Source organism: Bos taurus, chromosome 10 (genome assembly GCF_002263795.3).
Source record: "Bos taurus isolate L1 Dominette 01449 registration number 42190680 breed Hereford chromosome 10, ARS-UCD2.0, whole genome shotgun sequence".
NCBI lineage: Eukaryota > Metazoa > Chordata > Mammalia > Artiodactyla > Bovidae > Bos > Bos taurus.
In genome coordinates this window covers 39,138,567-39,159,187 of record NC_037337.1, presented here as the reverse complement: position 1 = coordinate 39,159,187, position 20,621 = coordinate 39,138,567, and the positions used below count along the sequence as shown (strand labels likewise).

The 20,621-nt window shown below is 37.0% G+C and overlaps 1 long non-coding RNA gene across 2 annotated transcripts in view; it reads right to left on the bottom strand.

The window, feature by feature from the left end:
* LOC112448560 (uncharacterized) overlaps nt 1-14,106 on the bottom strand; it is a 39,030-nt gene extending 24,924 nt beyond the window's left edge. For both annotated transcript variants that reach the window (XR_003036958.2, XR_009496185.1), the window contains exon 1: nt 14,033-14,106. This is a non-coding gene — a long non-coding RNA (uncharacterized lncRNA). The remainder of the gene's footprint in view (nt 1-14,032) is intronic.
* Between the last annotated feature and the right edge of the window lie 6,515 nt (nt 14,107-20,621).

Here is a 20,621-nt window from a genome sequence, read left to right as displayed (position 1 = left end):
AAAAAATCATAATTGAAGAAAAGAAGTATACCACAGGGAAGTCAAAGAAAGCAACTTTGAAAGTTTTCATTTGTGAAACTTAAGAATATTCCTACCTCTACACTCTCCACATGCATCCTACTTGCTCCATAAATCAAAGTAATAAAGAAATTAGGGGGAAAAAAAACTTAAATTGGACTTCCTCTGAATATCTGTATATCTAACTGAAATCCCAGTGATCAGTGATCAGAAATCTCTCTCTCTGTAAGATGAAAAAACTAGTAGAGTATACATTCTATATAGAACCCCAGTAGTAAATATATTAATAAGTATTTTTTTTTGTTTGTTTGGAATAGTATAATCACTGAAATCTAAAACAAAAATAAAATTAAAGGTAAATATAAAATTAAAAAGTTTTAGTTGTAGAAAGCAAAAGATTTTTATAGAATCTTCACATCAATATATTAAAAAGTAATTTTAATTTGGTTTCATAATTTAAAGGCCAAGAATTGTTACATCCCAGAAATAGATAACCTTCTATAAAGGTAAGATACCTTACATACACTACACTCAATTTCAACTACTTAGCCCTCCCTTTTATAGGTCTTTCGGTGGACACAGTAAAGGATTAATGAGCTAAACATTTACAGACAAGAAATAGTTAAATAAATTTCCATTATTCTGTAACCCTGTGCATTAGTTTTACTCACTATGTTTTAAAGTACTCATAATGATATGGGGCGGGGCTTCCCTGGTGGCTCCGTGGTAAAGAATCCACCTATCGATGCAGGAGATGAAGGTTGGATCCCTGGGTCAGAAAGATTCCCTGGAGGAGAAAATCGCAACCCACTCCAGTATTCTTGCCTGAGAAACCCCATGGACAGAGAAGCCTGGAAGGCTACAGTCAGGACTGCAAAAGAGTCGGACACAAGCTAGCAACTAAAACAACAAAGATATGAAGCAAAAAATAGCTCTTTTACTCACCAAATTAAAGAATGGAAACATAGCTTTATCACATTTGTACATGCAAAAACAATATAAAAATCTCATGCATGTAAAAATCAACATAAAATTAAGAACAAAAATGTTAATATCAACACATTCCATTTACTTAATTAAATTTGGAAATTATCCTCTAATAGATATCACATGGTATTATCAAGATACTAATAATTTAGTGGAGATTAGAGATAATTTTTCTCGAATTTTCTCAAAAGTCAGATTTGTCTAAATTCTCAGGGTTAGTTAGGGTAGAGTTAGGATGAACTCTAAGGTTATGACTTTCTCCACTATAAATCACAACTTGTTTCTTTTTCTTTCTGCACAAATGCTTTTAAGAAACATAGGTATCGTCAAATCACCAGTTAGATATTTTTTCCCAAATGCTATCACAATTTTCTGCTTCTATCTCATTTTAACTGATGAAATGAGTGTCAGATAATGAAAGTTCATAAGAGCAAAGGAGATTCCTGAGAATAAATGTGATTGCAACAATCATACAATGCCCTAAAAAAGATACAAAAGAATGATTCATAAGAATTCCGTGAATAAACTCATTTTTTTTTCAACATAAAACCTTTTCAATCCTAGCCACTTTGCAATCAGTTCAATTTCTCTTGACACTCTTTGAAGGACAAAAAGTCAAATCATTTTGCAGTTTTCTGCAAAATCAAATTTTACCCACACAGCATAATTTATACTTATTTAATTAACAAAACAATAGCCATCCAACCTTCAAACTGACACATTGGTGCTAAAAAGAAAATGTATTTTAATCCATCAGTAAAAAGAATAATTTCAGGTAACATTAACTGAGCAATTTCTTTGTGAGAGGGACCACACTAAGTTTTACATGTCATTTGGTGGTGTGGGTATAATGGTTAGCAACTCTGACAATTGAATCTGATTGCAAGAAAGGTGATCCTATCATACATTAAAAACATTCCATGTCTAAAGAAATCCCTACATTACTTGAGAGGCTTCTCTAGATCCTCAGATATATTTGACATATTACTTTATTTTTTCTAAATCTATCATTCATAATTAGTTCTTGAAAGTATTAAATATAATACTGAAGTTTGACCAGTGTGGTAAGGCAAAATTGTAGAGGGTCTCCACAGTTATGATTATCACCATCTAGTGTCAATGTCCTGTATAATCCAGGCCCCTCCCGCATGGGTAAGCCATATGAATAGGATACTTTAAGGTAGAATACCACTCCTATGATCAGGTCATGCTATATGGCAAAAGCTGAAAAATTTTGCAAAAGTAATTAAAACCTTTAATCAGCTGACTTTAAATTAATCAAAAGGGAGATTACCTCATGCGAAGAGTTGACTCATTGGAAAAGACTGATGCTGGGAGGGATTGGGGACAGGAGGACAAGGGGACGACTAGAGGATAAGATGGCTAGATGGCATCACTGACTTGATTGACGTGAGTCTGAGTGAACTCCCGGAGTTGGTGATGGACAGGGAGGCCTGGTGTGCTGCGGTTCATAGGGTCGCAATGAGTCGGACACGACTGAGTGGCTGAACTGAACTGAACTGATCCTAAGGGAGCCTGACTTACTCAGGCAAACCCTTTAAAGAAATTGCGAGTGGAGGGATTTTAGAAGTTGAAGAAATTCAATACCGCAGAGATATGCTCCTTCTGGCCTTGAAGAAGCTAACAGCCATACTGCATGTGAAAATGACCATGTGGCAAGGTCCTGAGGATGACCTCTAAGAAATAAGTGTCATTTCTGGTCAACAATACGTAAGGAAACTGGAGCGTAAGTCCTATAACAAGAAGCTGATTTCTGTCAACAAACAGTAAATTCAGAAAGGGTCTTTGAACCTCAGATGATATTGTAGCCTAGCCAATACCTTGATTTCAGCCTAGTGAGATCCTCGGCAGGGGAGGATCCTAAGCAGACAGTGCATCTACCCATAATACTGGTCCACAGAAACTGAGATAATAAATTTGTGTTGTCTTAAGCCACTAAATTATGAAATTTGTTACGCAGCAACAGAAACTAATAGAACCAGTAATCTAATTTCTTATACAATTCTAAAACATTTAGATTGACTTGGGACCTGGGTACACCTCCACTCTCATCTATTGAGTAAAATACTTAGCGAAATACTTTTGTGATTAGAGTTCCTATTGGTAAGGTTACATTACATTTACATTAAATAAATTTTATAAAATTAGCTTTTGTGTCTCATTAAGAGTGTACACTTAACAAAAACCCAATAATGTACTTATTTTTATCCTAACATTTTAATATCAATAAATTTCAAATATTAATGCTATGTATTTTGCTAGATACTCTTGTAGGGAAAAAGAAGGGATTAGAAGCAGCCCTAAATGAGTTTCTAATCTAATTTAGAAGGAGCAATTAACTTAAAATTTAGAAAGTGACTTTATATACAACTATGAAGCAATAACCATTCACAACACTCACTGGCATCCTGTTTCTCTTGTTCATCTCCACTGTGAGATGAGAGAAGACAGATACTTGCCTGTCTCAAAGTAGCCATATAATAGAATTTTGCTCATCAAGATTCAAGTGGAACTTGCCTGGTGGTCCAGTGGTTAAGAGTCTGCCTGCTAATGTAGGGAACACAGGTTCAATCCCTGGTCTGGGAAGATTCCACATTCATGGGGCAACTAAGCCCATGCACCACCACAACTGAGAGCCCACGTGCCCTAGAGCCCATGCTCCATGAGAAGAGAAGCCACCACAATGAGGTCAACACACCACAAGTAGAGAGAGCCCCTCTTGCTGCAACTAGAGAAAACCCTCATGCAGCAATGAAGACCCAGCACAGTCAAAAATAAACAAACAAAATTCAAATGGAACTCTGCTGCTACTAGTCTATTCATCAGTTTATTCCTTTCTGGAGTATAGACACCACACTTGGGATTGTGGCAACCATTTTTCTTTTTTTTTCTTTTTTCTTTTTTTTTTTTATTTTATTTTTAAACTTTACATAATTGTATTAGTTTTGCCAAATATCAAAATGAATCCGCCACAGGTATACATGTGTTCCCCATCCCGAACCCTCCTCCCTCCTCCCTCCCCACACCATCCCTCTGGGCCGTCCCAGTGCACCAGCCCCAAGCATCCAGCATCGTGCATCGAACCTGGACTGGCAACTCGTTTTCTACATGATATTTTACATGTTTCATTGCCATTCTCCCCAATCTTCCCACCCTCTCCCTCTCCCACAGAGTCCATAAGACTGTCCTATACATCAGTGTCTCTTCTGCTGTCTCGCACACCGGGTTATTGTTACCCTCTTTCTGAACTCCATATATATGCGTTAGTATACTGTATTTATGTTTTTCCTTCTGGCTTACTTCACTCTGTATAATAGGCTCCAGTTTCATCCACCTCATTAGAACTGATTCAAATGTATTCTTTTTAATGGCTGAGTAATATTCCATTGTGTATATGTACCACAGCTTTCTTATCCATTCATCTGCTGATGGGCATCTAGGTTGCTTCCATGTCTTGGCTATTATAAACAGTGCTGCGATGAACATTGGGGTACACGTGCATTTTTCATCCATAAGGGAAAAGCCAAGAAATTTTACAAATATGTCAAATATCTATCTCTACACTTGCTTTCAGTGGAGGAAAAAAATCTATTTAGGTTGACATTAGTTGAGTTTTACCTTACTCATGGCAAAAGTTTTCGTAACTACCATAATACAATTTCAAAGGCACTGTGCATTTACACAGAGTAGAGCACACGAGCCTCAAAATCTGTTGTCACAAGTGAAAAGGCAGTACAGAGCGGGAAAATCTCAGGTCCATTTCCCATTTCCTCATCTCTTCATCTATGCATGCTAAGCATTAAGGTCTTCTTTACTCTATTGTACTATCTAAGCTTATAAAAGAATTAAAGGTATCATGGAAGAAAACGCAACTATTTTGTGTTTAATCACATAAAATGTGACTCTTTATACATTTTTTTAATTACAATGAAAAAAAGCTTTAGCAATAGCTATTCAAAGCACTTTTTAGTTTGCTTTATCTAATTGAAAGGTTTTTTGTATCCTTCATTCTTTCAAAAGCAGGGCTTGCTGGCTTACAGAAATATGTATTTTATTACACCAAGTAATGATTAGTGAGTTAAAAGGTTGAAATTAATGGAATACATGATAAATCTAAAAATGTAATTAGAAGCAAAATACCATAATATTCTGTGTAATAACTAATGATAGTCTGAGTTCAATTCTTAACTTCTTAAAGAAATAAGAGTAACAAAGCCAGCCTCAATGTCTATATCCAATGGCTAATAATATACCAACCATTCAGAAGTGCCATAATTTTTATTTCTGAGATTGAGCAAAATTTATCTCAGTCTCAGAAGAAACACTCACTGTATGATGCCTGTACATCACTTTAGACAGCACCCTATCACTAAAGTCAACAGCCCATTCTTAATAGCTGGTGCTCTTGAAGCATTTGAAGGGACAGTTCCACAAATGGCTTTTGTATATAAAAATCTCATTAAATCAATAAATAAAATATTAAAACCTTTAAATGAATAATGTACAAATAATATGAATCTTTAATATTTATACTGAGGACAGTAGATGTTTTATATATAGAAAAAATTTATACCTACTAGTAATCAAAGGTATGCAAATTAATGAAAGAAAATATGCTTTACTACAGAATTTTTAAATAAATAATAATGGATTGATTACAGTACAACTTAGATTCAATCACTCTGTTACAGAGCAAATTGTTCATTTTTCAGAAAAAATAATTTGCCATCTGTATTTTGGAGCCCTAAAAGTGTTTACCTCTTTTGACTCAGAAATTTACTTGAAGAAAACTTCCCTAAAATATTGAAATCAAATTTTGAGAAGACTTTTTTTTGTAATACTAGTTACAACAGAAAACACTTAAAAGTACCTTAAAGTCTAATAGAATGTTAGTTCTCCTTTAGGATGTTTTTTTTAAATGCTTGAAGTTATTTGGTAAATATTTATAGGCTTAAGAGAAAAACAACCCTGATACATACTTTACAGTTACATTATAATTTACAACTATTTTAGGATATACACATACAAATGTAGATATTTAAATATAAATATGTAAGATATAATTTAAAATAATATGGAGTGTTTAATGCAAATAAGATTATAAATCTATAACTACAATATTAGTATAGGACTTAGTAACTATGGTAAAAGTGGAGATTGGAAACAAATCATAGGTGTAGCACATAATAAATAACTGATAATGAAGCTGATATTGTTTTATGCTGTTTTTTTTTTTTTTTAAAGCCTGAATGAAATAAAAAAAAAATAAGGGGTCATTATTATGTTTGGTTAATAGATATTTATAGCTAATTTTGGAGAAGGCAATGGCAACCCATTCCAGTACTCTTGCCTGGAAAATCCCATGGGTGCACGAGCCTGGTAGGCTGCAGTCCATGGGGTCGCTAAGAGTCAGACAAGACTGAACGACTTCACTTTCACTTTTTCACTTTCATGCATTGGAGAAGGAAATGGCAACCCATTCCAGCGTTCTTGCCTGAAGAATCCCAGGGACAGGGAAGCCTGGTGGGCTGCCGTCTCTGGGGTCACACAGAGTCGGACATGACTGAAGCGACTTAGCAGCAGCATAGCTAATTTTTAACAGCTACCTACTTCCAAGTTAAAATCTTCTAAAAAGAGAAAACACTACTTCTAAGGAAAAGTTAAACTTTAACTAAGGTGAAATGAGTTCAGTTCAGTTCAGTCACTCAGTCGTTGTCTGACTCTTTGCAACCCCATGAATCACAGCATGCCAGGCCTCCCTGTCCATCACCAACTCCCAGAGTTCACTCAAACTCATGTCCATTGAGTTGGTGACACCATCCAGCCATCTCATCCTCTGTCGTCCCCTTCTCCTCCTGCCCCCAATCCCTCCCAGCATCAGAGTCTTTTCCAGTGAGTCAACTCTTCCCATGAGGTGGCCAAAGTATTGGAGTTTCAGCTTTAGCCTCAGTCCTTCCAATGAACACCCAGGACTGGTCTCCTTTAGGATGGACCAGTTGGATCCCCTTGAAGTCCAAGGGACTCTCAAGAGTCTTCTCCAATACCACAGTTCAAAAACATCAATTCTTCGGCGCTCAGCTTTCTTCACAGTCCAACTCTCACATCCATACATGACCACTGGAAAAACCATAGCCTTGACAAGATGGACCTTTGTAGGCAAAGTAATGTCTCTGCTTTTTAATATGCTATCTAGGTTGGTCATAACTTTCCTTTCAAGGAGTAAGAGTCTTTTAATTTCTTGGCTGCAATTATAATCTGCAGTGATTTTAGAGTCCCAAAAAATAAAGTCTGACACTGTTTCCACTGTTTCCCCATCCATTTGCCATGAAGTGATGGGACCAGATGCTATGATCTTTGTTTTCTGAATGTTGAGCTTAAAACCAACTTTTTCACTCTCCTCTTTCACTTTCATCAAGAGGTTTTTTAGTTCCTCTTCACTTTTTGCCACAAGGGTGGTGTCATCTGCATATCTGAGGGTATTGATATCTCTCCCAACAATCTTGATTCCAGCTTGTGCTTCTTCCAGCCCAGCGTTTCTCATGATGTACTCTGCATATAAGTTAAATAAGCAGGGTGACAATATACAGCCTTGATGTACTCTTTTTCCTATTTGGAACCAGTCTGTTGTTCCAGGTCCAGTTCTAACTGTTACTTTGTGACCTGCATATAGGTTTCTCAGGAGGCAGGTGAGGTGGTCTGGTATTCCCATCTCTTTCAGAATTTTCCACAGTTTATTGTGATCCACACAGTCAAAGGCTTTGGCATAGTCAATAAAGCAGAAATAGATGTTTTTCTGGAACTCTCTTGCTTTTTCCATGATCCAGCAGATGTTGGCAATTTGGTCTCTGATTCCTCTGCCTTTTCTAAAACCAGCTTCTGTGAACTGTGAACATCTGGAAGTTCACAGTTCATGTATTGCTAAAGCCTGGCTTAGAGAATTTTGAGCATTATACAGTACTAAAACCTCATGTTTTCCTCTCTCTTCTTCATTAAAAATCACAGTAAATTGGCTTGTTTATTATGGTATAGATCTTTTAGAATTTGTTCTAAGTTAAGAATGCCAGTTAATTTAACCCATAAAAGGAACATATGCATTAAACTGATTCAATTTATAATTATAAAAGTCCTTGTCCCCCACTCACAAATGCACCCAACAGAATATAAATTCTTTGGAATAAGTTTTACTTAATGATGAGCATCTAGAATAAAAACCTACTGCTATAGTATATGCATATGTAGGAAGAACATAGAATTTTCAAAGTTCTATTCAATTTTATATATATATATATGATCAATTTTTATGGACTAGAGGTCTAAATACCTAATCAAGGAGTTTTGATCACAAAACACTATGAGCACAGCATGAGAGCACAGTCTGAGCACATACTCGGCCCCAATTCTAAGCTAAAGTTGTGTGCAAGGTGCAAAAAGCTGACAAAGACAGTGATTTGTACAGTAAAACCATATCTCTTACAGAACCAAGATCAAATCATAGCTGTGTTCAAAGCAAAACAATGCTAACTCAAAAAAGGGGGAAAAAATATATATATGTAAACCTGTCCAAAACATGAAATCAATAACCCCAGATATGCAGATGACACCATCCTTATGGCAGAAAAAAAAGAAGAACTAAAGATCTTCTTGATGAAAGTGAAAGAGGATAGTGAAAAAGTTGGCTTAAAACTCAACATTCAGAAAAGTAAGATCATGGCTTCTGGTCCCATCACTTCATGGCAAATAGATGGGGAAACAATGGAAACAGTGACAGATATTTATCTTTTGAGGCTCCAAAAAGACACTTGCTCCTTGGAAGAAAAGCTATGACCAACCTAGACAGCATATTAAAAAGCAGAGACATTACTTTGCCAACAAAGGTCTGTCTAGTCAAAGCCATGGTTTTTCCAGTGGTCATGTATGGATGCGAGAGTTAGACTGTAAAGAAAGCTGAGCACCGAAGAATTGATGCTTTTGAATTGTGGTGTTTGAGAAGACTCTTGAGAGTCCCTTGAACTGCAAGGAAGTTAAACCAGTCCATCCTAAAGGAAAATAGTCCTGAATATTCATTGGAAGGACTGATGCTGAAGCTGAAACTCCAATACTTTGGCCATATGATGTGAAGAACTGACTCATTAAAAAGACCCTGATGCTGGGAAAGATTGAAGGCGGGAGGAGAAGGGGACGGCAGAGGATGAGATGGCTGGATGCCATCACTGATGGCGATGGACATGAGTTTGAGTATGGTCCGGAAGTTGGTTATGGACAGGGAAGCTTGGCGTGCTTCAGTCCATAGGGTCTCAAAGAGTAGGACATGTCTGAGTGACTGAACTGAACTGATCCAGAACATGAGATAAGCTTCAGGAAAGCAGAATTCTAGTCAATATTGATCACAAGTGGGAATACAGTAGAGAAAATAACAACAAAATTTAATTCTATTTAGGTAAAACTTTTGAGATTCCCTTGGATAGCAAGGAGATCAAACCAGTCAATGCTAAATGAAATCAACCCTGAATATTCACTAGAAGGACTGATGCTGATGCTGAAGCTAAAATACATTGGCCACCTGATGGGAAAGCCAACTCATTGGAAAAGACCCTGATGCTGGGAAAGATTGAGGGCAGGAGGAAAAGGGGGTGACAGAGGACGAGATGGCTGGATGGCATCACTGACTCAATGGACACAAGTTTGAGCATACTCTGGGAGATAGTGAAGGAAAGGGAAGCCTAGAATGCTGCAGTCATGGGGTCACAAAGAGTCAGACAGGAATGAGAGACTGAATAGCAAAGTTTTTGAAGGTTATTCAATTTTAATTAGAAACATTCAGAAGTGATTATCCATTTGTGATGTCATGAGATCACTTATCATAATTATAAAAGTAACATCAATCACTAAGGGTAATTTTAGTATTTTTAAAACTAGATGTGATAGGCAGAGTACTTATAGACAGTTGGGAGAGAGTACAGACTTCCATTTGGAGAGATATTCATATTCCAGAGTAAAGAATAGGCTAGTAAGAACTCAGTACTGAACTTTTGAATTAATGTGTGTTAATTAAGTTCATTTTTTTTTCAAGGAACATATCAATAATTTTCTACCTCATTTCTGAAAACATCAAGAATGAAAATACTTCAAGGATAGTACAGATATAATACCTTCTTTAATGTCAAGGAGAAATGCAAATTTAAAAGCATTTCACCTGATTTTATTTTCCTCCAAATGATACTTTAAATAGCTCAGAAATACCAAATTGGGCCAAGTAGTTAAAATGATAATGATTATTTCATTATCTTATTAAATGAAAAACAAGAGATACCACACACAGTCTATACATATTAAGAGGAAGAGATGGATAGAGTGTTATTTACAAATGTCTAAAATTAAAAATAAACCCTCTGACACATGTCTGATTCTCAGTTGACTCATATGTTATTAACATAGCTCAGTGAGTCTTGCATCTTTACATATCAGTAAATATGTAAAGAATCACTAGCATTATAGGAGAGAACACTTTAAAAAGAATTTCACAGTACCAGAAACCCAGTTCTCATTTTTCTGACAGTAAACATTTCAATAATGGATGAAAATACTCATCACCTATAGAACTGCTACTTGAATGAAGGAGTTGTTTTTGATTACTGAATTCAAACTATTTTGAGTTCAGTCCAACTAATATTTTTCACTGTGGTAAATATGGGGGGGGGGTGTACAAGGATGAATATTACCCAACACTTTGTACTGGAAAAAAAAAAAAACAAGGAAAAGGGCAAAGTATATAATAAAAGTTCAAGGCACAAACTCTTTAGATTGTTTGAGCTTACACTTTTGGAAAGACCACCTTATTTCTTCTTAAGTACAAAGTAAAAAACCTTTCAAAGATTAAAAATTGAGATCTTTTTTTTTCCCCCTAGTGTCTTTCAAAGAAATAAAAATGTAGAGAAATGACATCCCATACATACACACACACACACACACTCATAAACAACAAAAATCACCTAAATTCTGATAGATCTGGTCAAGATTTGAAATAAGAATTAGATCATACTAATTCCTTATACTCCTTTTCCTATTTGGAACCAGTTGTTGTTCCATGTCCAGTTCTAACTGTTGCTTCCTGACTTGCATACAAATTTCTCAAGAGGCAGATCAGGTGGTCTGGTATGCCCATCTCTTTCAGAATTTTCCACAGTTTCTTGTGATCCACACAGTCAAAGGTTTTGGCATAGTCAATAAAGCAGAAATAGATGTTTTTCTGGAACTCTCTTGCTTTTTCCATGATCCAGCGGATGTTGGCAATTTGATCTCTGATTCCTCTGCCTTCTCTAAAACCAGCTTGAACATCAGGAAGTTCACGGTTCACATATTGCTGAGGCCTGGCTTGGAGAATTTTGAGCATGACTTTACTAGCACGTGAGATGAGTGCAATTGTGTGGTAGTTTGAGCATTCTTTGGCATTGCCTTTCTTTGGGATTAGAATGAAAACTGACCTTTTCCAGTCCTGTGGCCACTGTTGAGTTTTCCAAATTTGCTGGCATATTGAGTGCAGCACTTTCACAGCATCATCTTTCACGATTTGAAATAGCTCAACTGAAATTCTATCACCTCCACTAGCTTTGTTCGTAGTGATGCTTTCTAAGGCCCACTTGACTTCACATTCCAGGATATCTGGCTCTAGGTCAGTGATCACACCATCGTGATTATCTGGGTCATGAAGATCTTTTTTGTACAGTTCTGTGTATTCTTGCCACCTCTACTTAATATCTTCTGCTTTTGTCAGGTCCATACCATTTTTGTCCTTTATTGAGCCCATCTTTGCACAAAATGTTCCCTTGGTATCTCTAATTTTCTTGAAGAGATCTCTAGTCTTTCCCATTCTGTAGTTTTCCTCTATTTCTTTGCATTGATCGCTGAAGAAGGCTTTCTTATCTCTTCTTGCTATTCTTTGGAACTCTGCATTCAGATGCTTATATCTTTCCTTTTCTCCTTTGCTTTTCATTTCTCTTCTTTTCACAGCTATTTGTAAGGCCTCCTCAGACAGCCATTTTGCTTTTTTGCATTTCTTTTCCATGGGGATAGTCTTGATCCCTGTCTCCTGTACAATGTCACAAACTTCATTCCATAGTTCATCAGGCACTCTATCTATCAGATCTAGGCCCTTAAATCTATTTCTCACTTCCACTGGATAATCATAAGGGATTTGATTTAGGTCATACCTGAATGGTCTAGTGGTTTTCCCTACTTTCTTCAATTTCAGTCTGAATTTGGCAATTAGGAGTTCATGATCTGAGCCACAGTCAGTTCCTGGTCTTGTTTTTGCTGACTGTATAGAGCTTCTCCATCTTTGGCTGCAAAGAATATAATCAATCTGTATATTGTCACCGTGCTTATTTAACTTATATGCAAAGTACATCATGAGAAATGCTGGAGTGGAAGAAACACAAGCTGGAATCAAGATTGCCGGGAGAAATATCAATAACCTCAGATATGCAGATGACACCACCCTTATGGCAGAAAGTGAAGAGGAACTCAAAAGCCTCTTGATGGAAGTGAAAGTGGAGAGTGAAAAAGTTGGCTTAAAGCTCAACATTCAGAAAACGAAGATCATGGCATCTGGTCCCATCACTTCATAGGAAATAGATGGGGAAACAGTGGAAACAGTGTCAGACTTTGTTTTTTTGGGCTCCAAAATCACTGCAGATGGTGACTGCAGCCATGAAATTAAAAGACTCTTACTCCTTGGAAGGAAAGTTATGACCAACCTAGATAGCGTATTCAAAAGCAGAGACGTTACTTTGCCAACAAAGTTCGTCTAGTCAAGGCTATGGTTTTCCTGTGGTCATGTACGGATGTGAGAGTTGGACTGTGAAGAAGGCTGAGTGCTGAAGAATTAATGCTTTTGAACTGTGGTGTTGGAGAAGACTCTTGAGAGTCCCTTGGACTGCAAGGAGATCCAACCAGTCCATTCTGAAGGAGATCAGCCCTGGGATTTCTTTGGAAGGAATGATGCTAAAGCTGAAACTCCAGTACTTTGGCCACCTCATGCGAAATGTTGACTCATTGGAAAAGACTCTAATGCTAGGAGGGATTTGGGGCACGAGGAGAAGGGGACGACAGAGGATGAGATGGCTGGATGGCATCACTGACTCGATGGATGTGACTCTGGGTGAACTCCGGGAGTTGGTGATGGACAGGGAGGCCTGGCATGCTGTGATTCATGGGGTCGCAAAGAGTCGGACATGACTGAGTGACTGAACTGAACTGAACTGAATTCCTTATAACTCTCTTCTTAGTTTCCAACCATTATTATAAGGGGAAATAAGAATTTATTGTCACTCTAGCAATAGTTTAAGTAATATAAGAAATTTTATTATCAGTGATAACAAAGTAAGTTTACTATGAACCAGTTTAAAATGAGGAATAAAAGACACACATAATCAGCTGCAACCTCTGGATGTCACCAGGAAGGACTGGTGATTTTTATCACATTTCACAGACAAACATATGAACATTTACCATGGTTTCTTGACCCCCACAAACTTAGGCACTTGATTTTATTAGCAAACTGAGAAGAATTTCATCTCTCAAGAGGGTTCCCCAAAACTGAAATGACTAATGCATAAAGTCATGCTCTGGTTTAATTGATTTACAATGAGAAACATGCCTCTCCTGGGAGGTGGCTAAACCACATGGTCAGAAATAGACAAGAGCCAATTTCTACACAGATGGATACTTGTCAGGCATAAGATCAGAACAAAGAGAGATTAATGCAGGTAATTATGGCATCCAGGTGAGACTGGAATGAGCTTGCCAATGGGAATGGGAAACTGAAAGCCCCTTGAATAGGATTCTCTTCCCCTAGACAGTGATTGGATAGGCACTGACAAGGTTCATTCACTGCTGATGGGAATGAAAATGTTACAACCACTTCAGAACACAGTTTGGCAGCTTCTTACAAAGGTAAATATAGTCCTATCATATATTACAGGTTGAATTGTGTTCCCCTCAAACTTACATGTTGAAGTCCTGGTCCCCATTACCTCAAAATAGGAACTTACTTGAGAATAGAACCATGACAGATATAATGAGCTAAGATGAGGTCATACTCCAGTAGGGTGGGGCCCTAATTCCATATGACTGGTGTCCTTAAAAAAGAGACATTTGGATGCAGAGAAAATGACAAATGGAAATGAAGGCCAATTTCAAAATAATGCTTATACAAGCCAAATAATGCCAAAGATTGCCAGCAACCCACCAAAAGCTAGGGAGAGGCATGAAAATTCTTCCTCACAGGCTTTAGAAGGAATCAACCCTCCCAGCACCTTGATCTTGTACTAAAAGGGGCTGGTTTCCAGTATCATATCTGATAGAGAAATGCAACTATAGAAAATGAGTACTGTTAAAAATGTTAAATACTGCTTAAAAAGTTTTTTTTTTTTTTTTAAAGGAACTGTTTTCCATCATGGCTGCACTAATTTATATTTCTATGGACAGTATGCAAAGGTTCCCTTTTCTCTACATCCTTGCCAACATTTGTCATCTCTTGCCTTCTTGATAACAGCCATTCCAACAGGGTGTGATAGACTATGATTCAGCAATTCCACTTCTGGTTACATACCCAAAGAAAGTGCAAACAGAGTATCAAAAAGATATTTGCCCTCTCATGTTTATTGCAGCATTATTTACAATAGCCAAGGTATGAAAGAAACCTAAGTGTCCAATGATGGATGAATAGTTAAAGGAGATGTGAGAAAAAAAAAAAAATATATATATATATATACATACACACACATGGAGAAGGCAATGGCACCCCACTCCAGTACTCTTGCCTGGAAAATCCCATGGGTGCACGAGCCTGGTAGGCTGCAGTCCATGGGGTCACTAAGAGTCGACACGACTGAGAGACTTCACTTTCACTTTTCACTTTCATGCATTGGAGAAGAAAATGGCAACCCACTCCAGTGTTCTTGCCTGGAGAATCCCAGGGACGGGGGAGCCTGGTGGGCTGCCGTCTATGGGGTCGCACAGAGTTGGACACGACTGAAATGACTTAGCAGCATAAACACACAAGCATTTGCCAAAGCCTTAGACTTCTGCTTTATTGACTACGCCAAAGTCTTTGACTGTGTGGATCACAACAAACTGTGGAAATTTCCTAAACAGAGGGGAATACCAGACCACCTGACCTGCCTCCCGAGAAATCTGTATGGAGGTCAAGAAGCAACAATTAGAACAGGACATGGAACAACAGACTAGTTCCAAATCAGGAAAGGAGTACGTCAAGGCTGTATATTGTCACCCTGCTTATTTAACTTATATTCAGAGTACATCATGCGAAATACCAGACTGGATGAAGCACAAGCTGGAATCAAGATTGCTGGGAGAAATATCAATAACCTCAGATCACCACCTTTATGGTAGAAAGCAAAGAAGAACTAAAGAACCTCTTGATGAAAGTGAAAGAAGAGAGTGAAAAGCTGGCTTAAAACTCATCATTTAGAAAACTAAGATCATGGCATCTGGTCCCATCACTGCATGGCAAATAGATGGGGAAACAATGGAAACAGTGACAGATATTCATTTTGGAGGCTCCAAAATCATTGCAGATAGTGACTGCAGCCATGAAATTAAAAGACACTTGTTTCTTGGAAGAAAAGCTATGACCAACCTAGATAGCATGTTCAAAAGCAGAAACATTACTTTGTGAACAAAGGTCTGTCTAGTCAAAGCTATGGTTTTTCCAGTAGTCATGTATGGATGTGAGAGTTGGACTATAAAGAAAGCTGAGTGCCAAAGAATTGATGCTTTTGAACTGTGGTATTGGAGAAGACTCTTGAGAGTCCCTTGGACTGCAAGGACATCAAATCAATCCATCCTAAAGGAAATCAGTCCTGAATATTCTTTGGAAGGACTGATGCTGAAGCTGAAGCTCCAATACCTTGGCCACCTGATGTAAAGAAATGACTCAGTGGAAAAGACCCTGATGCTGGGAAAGATCGAAGGCAGGAGAAGAAGGGGATTACAGAGGATGAGATGGTTAGATGGCATCACCGACTCAATGGACATGAATTTGAGTGTACTCCGGAAGTTGGTGATTGACAGGGAAGCCTAGCGTGCTGCAGTCCATGAATTCGCAAAGAGTTGAAGACGACTGAGTGACTGAACTGAACTGATAGACACAAAATAGCAATATGCACTGATATGTGCCAAAATGGTAATTGTTATAATATTTAGATTTAGGGGTTTGAGATTTTTTTGCTTGGTTCAGAACCTGATTTCTTTGGCAGTATACAGAGAGTAATTATCATAACATAAAAAATACATATTCAACTTCATTAAGATTAAAATCTTCTACTTATTGAGTAACTCCATTATTCGGCCTACCACTTTTTTTTCAGCCTCTTGCAGAAATACAAGAGACTGGCATTTTCCCTAATCAGATGAAGTGTTTCCAGGATTCTTTCTGAAAGTGAAAGTGTTAGTTGCTCAGCTGTGTCTTACTCTTCGCAACCCCATGAGCTGTAGCCCTCAATGGCTCCTCTGTCCATGGGATTCTCCAGGAAAGAATACTGGAGTAGGTTGCCATTTGCTTCTCCAGGGGATCTTCCTGACCCTGAGTCTCCTGCATTGCAGGCAGATTCTTTACCATCTGAGCCACCAGGGAAGCCTGATTCTTTCTGAGAGGGAGTATTTTTTTCTCCTAGAAATGTTATACCTCATGCATTTCTGCTACATTATACAATACTATTATTCAGTTATTATCTTCCTTCTGTATTAAAGCTGTACTCTGTTAGTACCAATGTTTTTTTGGGTTTTTCTTGTGGCATGGTCTGGCTTTTAATTGTCTCTACACTTTGGTCTTTAAAGTAGAGCCAGTCAAAATTATGTATCTACAATTTCAGATGTTCTCTCTATAGTTAGATGTTTCCATCAAACATAAATGATTACAGCAAATGTCATGGAAAGAAATTCTACTATTATCACATAGCAAAACGATGAGCTACTGCTCAGTATACTAAGTTGTCTAATCAGTATATGGAAAGTATATTTATATATTTATAATTTTGTTTTACTTTTTAGTTCAGCTTTTCATGATATCATCTTCTTGAGTCTGCTTAATATGATTTATTTAAACATGGGATTATGTGGGAAATATAATTGCTTAGCACTTCTGGAATGGTTTATGTAAGATCACTTCTTCCAAAGATCACAAGATGAGAGAGCTTTCAGATGTGTGCTGCTGCTTTTCCTACTTTATTATTGACTTTCTGACATCCAAAAGGCAACTGGCTCTTCTTTCTATATTGACTGACTTAGTGCAGGAGTCCTACTTTTTTCAAATTATCAATGTGCTTTTTCTTTTCTTGCAGTGTTTTTTCTAAAAGGTGTATAATTACAGACCGCAATTTTGTCTTTTCATTTTTAAAATGGATACACTTTTCTATAATTAAGCCTCAGATTCTCTGCTTCATGTATTGAGGATTGACAAAGTACCAATAAAAGTAATTTTAAAACAAAGGAATGCTGTGGTTACATATGGTGTCATAATAATATGACTGATTGGGAAAATATTAAACAATCAAGAATTCAGGTGGGTATCAAAAATAATCCCATTATTTAGAGTTTTTTTTTTTTTTTAACTGTCAGCTCTAAACTGATTATTATCTGTTTGACTATATAGATGTTCTATATTTTAAACTAGGGCTTCTCTGGTGGCTCAGTGGGTAAAAGAATTCACCTGTCAATGCAAGAGATGCAAGTTCAATCCCTGCTCCAGGAAGATCTCCTGGAGCAGGAAATAGCAACCCATTCCAGTATTCTTGCCTGTAAAGCCCCATGGACAGAGGAGCCTGGTGGGCTACAGTCCAGAGCACCTCAAAGAGTCACATACAACTTAGCAATTGGAAAGAAACAACAAAAAATTTTCAAACTACAAGTACAAAGAGGAAATTTGCTCATATTCTTTCTCCTCAAATAATAATAGGTTATAAAATAAGATGTTATGAAATTTAAAGAGAAATATAAAAAGCTGGTGAGAAGAACTGTGTAGGTTTATGTCAAGGGAACATAAATTCAGCAGAGTGTGGTTACCTAGATGCTTCATCTCACCCCACACTACATCATCACTTAGTTACTTGAATCATTCATTAATGTATCTGGATCTCAAGGTCATATCTGTAAGAAGGGCATAACAATGCCTGTCTGCCTGAAGAAAAGGGGTTGACTCTCTCAAAGGTTGTCCAAATATGGGATTTTGTGAATAGAAAAGAAGGAAAAAGTCTTATGGTTAATTTCTCTAAGTGAAACAAAATTTTTTCAAAACATCATTTCAACTCTGTAAGACTAAGTGAAAAAATACGTATACAAGAGAACCTTTATACAGACTCACATAAGTAATGTGTACTATTTATATAGCATTTTATATAGCATTTAAGGATGAATTATATGCAATGGTAATTATAAATTTAATATATATTTTATATAAATATATAATACAGTCAATCATCTGTCCATTGGGAAAGAAACAATGGAAGAAAATTTTCTTGTATTAACATTGGTCCTCACTGAATGATAGACCCATGTATAGTTTTCATTTTCATATGTTCTTCTATATTTTTGAAATTTTCTATAGTGATTAAATATTATTTTGACTAATCTATTTTTATGCATCTTGGTATATATACCCACACCTGAAATTATATATAATAATACAAAATTGTTAGAAGGTGGGTATTTGGGAACTTAATCCTAAGAAGTTGGAGACGATGATTCTCAATAATGGGAAGATTGTTAAATAGATTATTTTATTATTCTCTTTTCATTAGAAGATAATTTAAATAAATGTACTGATGAGTTTTAATGAAATTAAATTAAGTTAGCAACATAAAATAAGTAAAATACCACATAATATGTATAACATATACAATCTTTGAAAGTGAAAAGTGAAAGTTACTGAGTTGTAGCCAAATCTTTGTGACCTCATGGACTGACTGTAGCTCACCAGGCTCCACTATCCATGGAATTCTCCAGGCAAGAATACTGGAATGGGTTGCCATTCCCTTCCCCAAGGGATCTTCAAAACACAGGGATAGAACCCAGGTCTCCCTCATTGCAGGCAGATTCTTTACAGTCTGATCACTTTCTTAAAAATTCCTTTCATATAATCCTTAACGTATATATAGATATATATAATCTTTATATAATATATAACCTTTAACATGTATAATCTTTATATACAAAATATTTAACATATATTAAAAATAAAATATGTCCTTTTCATCATCAGTTTCAGTTCAGTTCAGTCACTCAGTCATGTCCGACTCTTTGCTACCCCATGAATTGCAGCAATGCTAGGCCTCCCTGTCCATCACCAACTCCCGGAGTTCACTCAAACTCATGTCCATCGAGTCGGTGATGGCATCCAGCTATCTCATCCTCTGTCGTCCACTTCTCCTCCTGCCCCCAGTCCCTCCCAGCATCAGGGTCTTTTCCAATGAGTCAACTCTTTGCATGAGATGGCCAAAGTATTGGAGTTTCAGCTTTAGCATCAGTCCTTCCAGTGAACACCCAGGACTAATCTTCTTTAGGATGGACTGGTTGGATCTCCTTGCAGTCCAAGGGACTCTCAAGAGTCTTCTCCAACACCACAGTTCATCATAGTGGACTGAAATGCAAAAGTAGGAAGTCAAGAGATACCTGGAGTAACAGGCAAGTTTGGCCTTGGAATACAAAATGAAGCAGGGCAAAGGCTAACAGAGTTTAGCCAAGAGAACGCACTGCTCACAGCAAACACCCTCTTCCAACAACAAAAGAGACAACTCTACACATGGACATTACCAGATGGTCAATACTGAAATCAGATTGATTATATTCTTTGCAGCCAAAGATGGAGAAGCTCTATACTGTCAGCAAAAACAAGACCGAGAGTTGACTGTGGCTCAGATCATGAACTCATTATTGCTAAATTCAGACTTAAATTGAAGAAGACAATTGTGCAGTAGTTTGAATATTCGTTGGCATTGCCTTTTGATTTAGGTATAACCTAGATCAAATCCCTTATGATTATGCAGTAGAAGTGACAAATAAATTCAAGGAATTAGATCTGATAGAGTGCCTGAAGAACTATGGATGGAGGTTCGTGACTTTTTAGAGGAGGCAGTGAATAAAACAATCCCCAAGAAAAAGAAATACAAAAAGGCAAAATAGTTCTCTGAGGAGGCCTTACAAATAGCTGAGAAAAGAATAGAAGGTAAAGGTAAAGGAGAAAAAGAAAGATATATCCATCTGAATGCTGAGTTCCAAAGAAAAGCAAAGAGAGGTAAGACAGCCTTCCTCAGTGATCAATGAAAAGAGGGATGAAAACAACAGAATGGAAAAGACTAGAGATCTCTTCAAGAAAATCAGAGATACCAAGGAAACACTTCATGCAAAGATGGACACAATAAAGGATAGAAATCGTATAGACCTAAGAGAAGCAGAAGATATTAAGAAGACATGGCAAGAACACACAGAAGAACTACACTAAAAAGATCTTCAGGATCCAGATAACTACGATGATGTGATCACTCACCTAGAGCCAGACATCCTAGAATTCTAAGTCAAGT